The following is a 9,561-nucleotide window of genomic DNA, read 5'->3' as shown; positions in this document are numbered from 1 at the left end:
ATAGATGGATCGCTGGAGCTTGCACACTTTGTTAGCATCTTTAGGATCGACAAAACCTTTTGGTTCCATCATATACAACTCTTCTTTAAGAAATCCATTAAAGAATGCAGTTTTGACATCCATTTGACAGATTTCATAAAATGCGGCAATTGCTAACATGATTCAGACAGACTTATGTATCGCTACAAGTGAGAAAAACTCATCATAATCAACACCTTGAACTTGTCGAAAACCTTTTGCGACAAGTCGAGCTTTGTAGATAGTGACACTACCATCAGCGACCGTCTTCCTCTTGAAGATCCATTTATTCTCTATGGCTTGCCGATCATCGAGCAAGTCAACCAAAAGTCCATACTTTGTTCTCATACATGGATCCCATCTCAGATTTCATGGCCTCCAGCCATTTTGCAGAATCTGGGCTCATCATCGCTTCCTTATAGTTTGTAGGTTCGTCATGGTCTAGTAACATGACTTCCAGGACAGATTACCGTACCACTCTGATGCGGAACATGCTCTGGTTGACCTACGAGGTTCGGTAGTAACTTGATCTGAAGTTTTATGATCATTATCATTAGCTTCCTCTCTATTTGGTGTAGGCATCACGGGAATGGTTTTCTGTGATGAGCTACTTTCCAGTTTGAGAGAAGGTACAATTACCTCATCAAGTTCCACTATCCTCCAACTTACTTCTTTCGAGAGAAACTCCTTCTCTAGAAAGGATGTATGCTTAGCAACACAGATCTTGCCTTTGGATCTATGATAGAAGGTGTACCTAACAGTTTCTTTTGGGTATCCTATGAAGACACACTTTTCCGATTTGGGTTCGAGCTTATCAGGTTGAAGTTTTTTCACATAAGCATCGCAACCGCAAACTTTAAGAAACATAGGTTTCTTGCCAAACCACAGTTCATACGGTGTCATCTCAACGGATTTAGATAGTGCCCTATTTAACATGCATGCAATTGTCTCTAATGCATAACCTCAAAACGATAGTGGTAAATCGGTAAGAGACATCATATATTGCACCATGTCTAATAAAGTACGGTTACGATTGTTCGGACACACCATTACGCTGTGGTGTTCTAGGTGGCATGAGCTGTGAAACTATTCCACATTGTTTTAAATAAAGGACAAACTCGTAACTCAAATATTTACCTCCGCGATCAGAATGTAGAAACTTTTATTTGCTTGTTACGATGATTCTCCACTTCACTCTGAAATTCTTTGAACTTTTCAAATGTTTCAGACTTGTGTTTCATCAAGTAGATATACCATATCTGCTCAAATCATCTGTGAAGGTCAAAAAATAACGATACCCGCCGCAAGCCTCAATACTCATCGGACCACATACATCGGTATGTATTATTTCCAATAAGTCATTAGCTCGCTTCATTGTTCCGGAGAATGGAGTTTTAGTCATCTTGCCCATGTCGCAAGTATCAAGTGATTCATAATCAAGTGATTTCAAAAGCCCATCTACATGGAGTTTTTTCATGCGCTTTACACCAATATGACCTAAACGGCAGTGCCACAAGTATGTTGCACTATCATCATCAACTTTGCATCTTTTGGCATCAATATTATGAATATGTGTATTACTATGATCAAGATTCAATAAACTATTTACGTTGGGTGTATGACCATAGAAGGTTTAACTCATGTAAATAGAACAACAATTAGTCTCTGACTTAAATGAATAATCGTATTGCAATAAACATGATCCAATCATATTCATGAACAACGCAAACACCAAATAATATTTATAGGTTCAACACCAATCCCGGAGGTAGAAGGAGTATGCGATGGTGATCTGATCAACCTTGGAATCACTTCCAACGCACATTGTTACCTTGCCCTTAACTACTCTATGTTCATTTGGAACTCCTATTTCGAGTTACTAATCTTAGCAACTGAACCGGCATCAAATAACCTGGGGTTACTATGAACACTAGTAAAGTACACATCAATAACATGTATATCAAATATACCTTTGTTCACTTTGCCATCCTTCTTATTCGCCAATTATTTGGGGTAGTTCCGCTTCCAGTGACCATTCCCTTTGCAATAGAAGCACTCAGTTTCAGGCTTAGGTCTAGCTTTGGGCTTCTTCACGGGAGTGGCAACTTGCTTGTCATTCTTCTTAAAGTTCCCTTTCTTTTCCTTTGCCCTTTTCCTTAAAACTAGTGGTCTTGTTAACCATCAACACTTTCTTTCTTGATTTCTACCTTCGTCGATTTTAGCACCGCGAAGAGCTCGGGAATCATTTTCGTCACCCCTTGCATATTATAGTTCATCACGAAGTTCCAGTAACTTGGTGATAGTGACTAGAGAACTTTGTCAATCATTATCTTATCTGGAAGATTAACTCACACTTGATTCAAGCGATTGTAGTACTCAGACATTCTGAGCACATGCTCACTAGTTGAGCTATTCTCCTCCATCTCGTAGGCAAAGTACTTGTCAGAGGTCTCATACCTCTCGACTCAGGCATGAGTCTAAAATACCAATTTCAGCTCTTGGAACATCTTATATGCTCCGTGGCATTCAAAATGTTTTTGAAGTCCCAGTTCTAAGCCGTAAAGCATGTCACACTAAACTATCAAGTAGTCATCATGCCGAGCTTGCCAAACGTTCATAACATCTGCATCTGCTCCTGCAATAGGTCCGTCACCTAGCGGTGGATCAAGGACATAATTCTTCTATGCAGCAATGAGGATAATACTCAGATCACAGACTCAGTCAGCATCATTGCTACTATCATCTTTCAACTTATTTTTCTCTAGGAACATATGAAAAATAAACAGGGAGCTACATCGCAAGCTATTGATCTACAACATAGATATGCAAATACTATCAGGACTAAGTTCATGATAAATTAAGTTCAGTTAGTTATATTACTTAAGAACTCCCACTTAGACATCCCTCGAGTCATCTAAATGATCACGTGATCCAAATCAGCTAAATCATGTCCGATCATCATGTGAGATGGAGTAGTCTTCAATGGTGAACATCTCTATGTTGATCATATCTACTATATGATTCACGTTCGACCTTTTGGTCTCCAGTGTTTCGAGGCCATGTCTGTACATATTAGGCTCATCAAGTTTAACTCGAGTATTCCGACTGTGCAAAACTGTCTTGCACCCGTTGTATGTGAATGTAGAGCCTATCACACCCGATCATCACGTGGTGTCTCAGCACGAAGAACTTTCGCAACGGTGCATACTCAGGGAGAACACTTATACCTTGAAATTTAGTTAAGGGATCATCTTATAGTGGTACCGCCGTACTAAGCAAAATAAGATGCATAAAAGATAAACATCACATGCAATCAAAATATGTGACATGATATGGCCATCATACTCTTGTGCCTTTGATCTCCATCCAAAGCACCGTCATGATCTCCATCGTCACCGGCTTGACACCTTGATCTCCATCGTAGCGTCGTGGTCGTCTCGCCAACTATTGCTTCTACAACTATCGCTTACGCATAGTGATAAAATAAAGCAATTATATGGCGTTTGCATTTCATACAATAAAGCGACAACCATAAGGCTCTGGCCAGTTGCCGATAACTTTTACAAAATATGATCATCTCATACAGCAACGTATATCAAATCATGTCTTGACCATATCACACCATAACATGCCCTGCAAAACAAGTTAGACATCCTCTACTTTGTTGTTGCAAGTTTTACGTGGCTGCTATGGGCTTATAGCAAGAACAATTCTTACCTACGCGTCAAAACCACAATGGTGATTTATCAAGTTTGTTGTTTTAACCTTCAACAAGGACCGGCCGTAGTCAAATTTGGTTCAACTAAAGTAGGAGAAACAGACACCCGCCAGCCACCTTTATGTAAAACTAGTTGCATGTCTGTCGGTGGAACCGGTCTCATGAACGTGGTCATGTAAGGTTGGTCCGGGCCGCTTCATCCAACAATACCGCCGAATCAAAATAATACATTGGTGGTAAGCAGTATGATGATCACCACTCGTGCATATCATCTAGGCATAGACCTGGCTCTAATACCACCGTGGGAAATGTAGCATGCAATTTCAAACTCATGCAAGATCTATCTAGGAGATGCATTGCAACGAGAGGGGCGAGTGTGTCTACATACCCTCATAGACCATTAAGCAGAAGCGTTTATCACGCGGTTGATGTAGTCATACTCTTCGCGTTCCGATCACGATCCAACCGATCTAGTGCCGAACGGACGACACCTTCGAGTTTAGCACACGTGCGGCTCGATGACGTATCCTCCTTCTTGATCCAGCAAGCGGGAGAGGAGAAGTAGATGGGATCACAACCAACGACATACTGGTGGTGATGGTGGTGGTGGAACATCGACAGCGCTTCGCTAAGCGTCGCCGGTACGAGGCGGTGGAAGTACGGAGTAACGGGAGAGAGAGGGGTGCCAAGGGCTTGGTGTGTTCTCTTGGGGCACCCCTCCCCTCTCTATATATAGGTTGAGGGGCGTGGTAAACAGCCCCTCCAAGCCCTAGGGCGCAGCTAAGGGGGAGAGGACTTGGACTCCAAGTCCAATCCTACTCCTACTAGGACTCCTTCCTTTTTTGCCTTCCCTAGCCACATGGGCTTTTGAGAACTTGGTGCGCCTAGACCAATAAGGCCAGGGCGCCTACCCGCAGCCCATGCTAGCCCTTGGGTTGAGGTGGAACTACTTGTGGACTTCAGGACCCCTCCGGAATCCTCCGGAACCTTCTAGAAGCTTCCCGGTACAATACCAAAAAAACTGCATCTTTTCCCGAAACCCAAAATATGACTTCCCATATATAAATCTTTACCTCTCGACCATTCCAAGACTCCTTGTGACGTCGGGATCTCATCCAGGACTCTGAACAACATTTGGTTACCACTCACCAACTATCCCAATACTACTCTAGCGTCAATGAACGTTAAGTGTGCGACCCTGCGCGTTCGGGAATTATGTAGTCATGATCGAGACACCTCTCCGGTCAATAACCAACAGCGGAACCTGGATGCTCATATTGGATCCTACATATTCTACGAAGATCTTTATCGGTCGAACCATTATGACAACATACGTTATTCCCTTTGTCTATTAGTATGTTACTTGCCTGAGATTGGATCATCGGTATCTTCATACCTAGTTCAATCTCGTTACCGGCAAGTCTCTTTACTTGTTCCGTAATACATCACCTCATGACTAACTACTTAGTTGTTTGCTTTCAAGCTTATGATGTGTATTACCGAGAGGGCCCAGAGATGCCTCTCCGATACTCAGAGTGACAAATCTTAATCTCGATCTATGCCAACCCAACAAACACCTTCAGAGATACCTGTAGAGCATCTTTATAATCACCCAGTTACGTTGTGACATTTGATAGCACACAAGGTATTCCTCCGATATTCGGGAGTTGCATAATCTCATATTCTAAGGAATATGTATTTGACATGAAGAAAGCAATAGCAATAAAACTGAACGGTCATTATGCTAAGCTAACAGATGGGTCTTGTCCATCACATCATTCTCCTAATGATGTGATCATGTTATCAAATGACAACTCATGTATATGTTTAGGAAACCTTAACCATCTTTGATCAACGAGCTAATCCAGTAGAGGCTTACTAGGAACACGATGTTTGTTTATGTATTCACACATGTATTAAGGTTTCCGATCAATACAAATCTAGCATGAATAATAAACCTTTATCATGAATAAGAAAATATAAAATAACAACTTTATTGCCTTTAGAGCATATTTCCTTCACGTACTCATACCGTCCCACCGCTATTCCCGCTCGATAAAAGGAAACATCCATTGTCTGCGTTTCCGAGTTTCTCTACTGCCAAAAATAACAGCAAGGCTCACAACAGCCGCTCGTGATCTTTTCCCTCTGTCGTCGCTCATCCCGCACAGCTGCACATGGGCCAAGCCCCGCAAAGCCCACAACACACACACGCACATCCCTCTACCTTTCCTGGCCAGGCAGGGTTAGCGCCTGCTCCAATCCCGCCTCTCACCATCCTCGCCGCTGCACTCTTGTTGCTCGCCGATGATCTCCTCCAACGGCCGCCGCAGCTCCTGTACACCGCCCAGATGACCTCTTCCGCGGCCCTCCCCAACGCCGACCAGGGGCATAACCGCGCAGCCGCGCCAGTCAGACCAGCCACCACTGGAGGTCCAAGCAGCCACCATCTCCACCTCGTCGGCCAACCCACCTCTAGCAACTGTTGCACGTCGCTGCTGCCCTTGCTGCTCGCCGCTGCCGTCATCGGCTACACAATGGCGTATCCGAACCCTGCCTTCCCTATCGCGATATGAACCCTCGCATCGGCCTTCGGCGCCGCCTTCGCATGTCTCCGACACCGTCACGCCAAGGCCTCGTACCCCGATGACCATCACCGCAAGACCCAAGTTCGACTAGTGGTTATGCTTGGGCTGTTCTCGTTCCTCTTATTTGTTGTTATACTCCTTAGTCTGCGATTTCATTCTTCAGTATCTAAAGTAGTAAACTGTTTAATCAATTGTCGTGGATAGGCTAGCTCATATGTTCCGATCTAAGTGGTGTCACAAGTTTCTTCATTCATCGGGAATGATAGTGTTTCTTCGTGAAGCCTCATAGTAAAGTTAGATTGTTCTCCGTATGTTCAAATCGACTATTGATTGATCGGGGTTAATTTGAGTCGTCTATGTCTGCAAGTGTTCAATTGCAACCAGTCACAAAATTGATTTGGTCCATGTACGGTTTAAACAACCTACTGTTTATTTTTATATATTGGTATCTTCATTTCATAAAAAAGTTATGGTGTCCTAATTGCTAAATGAATAAAGTTAAATAGTTATGGTGTCCTAATTGCTAAATGAATAAAGTTAAAATAGTTATGATGTATTTCATGATTTCAAAAAGGGTACACGTATGCATACATTGTCCTATTCTCTTTCTCCAGGTTTAGGTTATCGAGTCAGTATGATATTTCTTCTTTCCTTAAGCCTCTGATCAGTTTTTCATCCCCCTTTGGTTTGTTTCATGAGTATATTTTTATTCAATGCATACATGTTGATATGTTCATGTGTTTAGAATTAAGAGGTGCATCATGCTGGACGTCCTTGCAGGAGTAGTCAAGCAGATGGATCTTCCTAGCGATTTGGATGGACCGAGTTCATGATACAAACAGCTATTTTGTTTTTGTACTAACTATTGAATTTTCTTATTTCTATTTGTGAACTCTTTTGATATGTTCTTTACTCCTGATTTTAACATTTTGCGGTTTGTTGTTCTTCCAGGATTTTAGGAATATGGACCACTGCATGTCCAAACAAGAGGCCATTCTAGACAAATCGTTGTTCTTGGCGTGTTGCTGCTATTTTTCTGGGCGGAATCTGTGCACTGCCGAGACCTCAGTCTATCCACTGTAGGTTATGTCTTCTAATCAATTATTCGCAGTCATTGAGTTATTTTTCTCCATGCCATTTTATTGCTCAAATTTCTAATTTTATTTAGGTGGGAGTATTTAATGAATTTATTCTTCTCCATGGCGCATCCATGAGGGCATAATTTCATGCTACAAATCTGCTTGGCGAGAAGTAGGTTATCTGGTGATTGCTTTTGTCAACTGATCGGTTATGAGGTTTTTGTGCAACCTGGTTTGTCGATTCACCTAATGCCGGTAGTAGTCACTTATCACTTGAAGAGAAAGTAAATTGTATTGTGCATATATTTTTATTCCTTGCGCAAAACGTTTATCTATAAACAAAAAAAATCAAGGTCGGATACTATAAATTGGATGGCATTGCATTTACTTTAATTCAATTTAGAGAAAAACGTTTGGTGTCATACTTATTATTTTTTCATTTGCATACAAGATTGCTAATGATGGTACTATACTGGCATGTGCATCTGCCTTGGCTTATTCTTCTAGAAGAGTGCACATGTCCTCTTTGATACTATTCGTGCATCTTCAGTTACTTGCTTATATTTATTTTTCCCTGATTTCATTCACAGTAGCATGAAACTGTTTTTTATGTTGTACAAGTTGTAGTTGTGCTACCTGTAGCTATCAAGCATCCCCACCTGGATTTCGAAACATAATATTGCTACTGAAAGGTTGACTAGAATGTGCTTTGTACACTTTCTATCGGTTTAATTTCTAAAGTTGATTCTCCGCATGATTCTCCGCCATCAATGAAGATAATTTGTCTGGAAACGTGTCTACATACATCTGTATTAGACAAATCCAAGAGAAGTAATTCGGGGCGGAGGGAGTATGATTTAATGTATGCAGAATACTCTAGCATAAGGCGTTCCAATTTGTGAAATGTTTTTGTCCCTTCAATTATTACAATAGATACAAAATGATAAGATAAGAGCATATATGTGCTGTATACATGGATTTAAGGGTAAAAGGGCTACCTGAATTTAACTATTCTTCCACAAACCCTATTTTTTGTAGTTGCAACATTTGGCTTTAGTTCCTACTACTACCCCCGTCCGGGTTTATTAGGCCCCCTCTCATTTTGGACTAAAGTTTGACCAATAAATTTAACTAATAAAATATAAACTATATGTCACAAAAATTATACCTTCGGAAAGCTCTTTCAAATACAAATCCAACAGTGTACTTTTTGTAGCATATATTTTATATTTTATTAGTCATGTGAATGGTCAAAGTTTGACTCAAAATACTAGGGGGCCTAATAAACCCGGACGGAGGTAGTATTTCGCAGTTTAAAATGTTGATTGGAGGATCATAAAATAGCAATGCATTGGATGGGGTTACTAAATACATGTATGCTAATTAGTTTTCATCACCTTGTAGACATACGAATTATATATACGGTATAACATTGCAAGGGTAAAGCTAAAAATCCTAATAAACATATTTATTTGTTGATGAAGTTTTTTCTTGTATGTTTGTTAACATTACCAAATGGAGACATATAACTTACAGTGTAAAGAAACACAAATGGACGAGTTGGTGTATCAGACCGACAAGAAAGCAAAGGAAGACATAATATAACCATAACTTGTGCTCTGGTCATATATGATTTGTTGGTGCATGTTCCCACATCAGGATAAATTTCATTATGTTGGATCCAAAATTTGTGTTGTGTGATGTGGTGTTTTAACATTTGTGTGATGTGGCAATGCTAAATGAACTTATGCCTCCTTGTTTAGTCACACATGCGGAATGGTTGTGTGTGACCTTAGGTTTTCAAATACTAAATGTGGCATATAATTTTATTAATTAGTGTCTGATGTCAAATGCGCACTACAAATGATTTGTTGCTGGTTGACTGTACTTATATGTTATGAATAAAGAATAGGATAGTTCTGATATTTCATGGAGTGACATATGTCTTACATGTTATGATAAAATATAGAACCTCATGTCTTCCAGAAAATAACATTCCGGTTTTATTATTGCTATATAAGTAAATATGATGCGAGTTTCTGCATGATTTTTAATTTTGACCATGGCACTGTTGATAATAATTATATTCTCCGTAATTGATCTAATTAGGAGATTGGCCACCTTTTAGTTTCTGATAATAATTTTATTCTCATTTCTC

The sequence above is a fragment of the Triticum aestivum genome, chromosome 4B (genome assembly GCF_018294505.1).
Source record: "Triticum aestivum cultivar Chinese Spring chromosome 4B, IWGSC CS RefSeq v2.1, whole genome shotgun sequence".
Lineage (NCBI taxonomy): Eukaryota > Viridiplantae > Streptophyta > Magnoliopsida > Poales > Poaceae > Triticum > Triticum aestivum.
The sequence above is the reverse complement of the archived record's forward strand: the minus strand, read 5'-3'. Positions refer to the sequence as shown.